This window comes from Corapipo altera, unplaced genomic scaffold, assembly GCF_003945725.1.
Source record: "Corapipo altera isolate COAL_440 unplaced genomic scaffold, ASM394572v1 51, whole genome shotgun sequence".
NCBI lineage: Eukaryota > Metazoa > Chordata > Aves > Passeriformes > Pipridae > Corapipo > Corapipo altera.
In genome coordinates this window covers 8,512,984-8,513,304 of record NW_020884892.1, presented here as the reverse complement: position 1 = coordinate 8,513,304, position 321 = coordinate 8,512,984, and positions in this window count along the sequence as shown.

Here is a 321-nt window from a genome sequence, read left to right as displayed (position 1 = left end):
GAGCCCCCTCGGGCAGCGCTCGGGGCACGAGGCCGGGGGGTCGCGAGGGGAACTGATGGGGCTGAGCCGGGGGAGGGGCGGCCGGGGCCGAGCGGGCAACTGGGAGGACGCAGCCCCGGCGCGCAACTTTCGGCCGCGCCGAGGGACCCCGGCGGCCGCGCCGGCGGTGGTATCGTATGCAAATACGCAGGCTGACGTCAGAGATCATGTGGGGTTTGGCGTAGATGCCCGCCGATCGAGGGCTTTTTTTTTTCCCTTTTTTTTTGCCTTTTTTTTTTTCTCCCCCTCTTTTTTTTTTTTTTTTTTTTTTTTTTTTTTTTC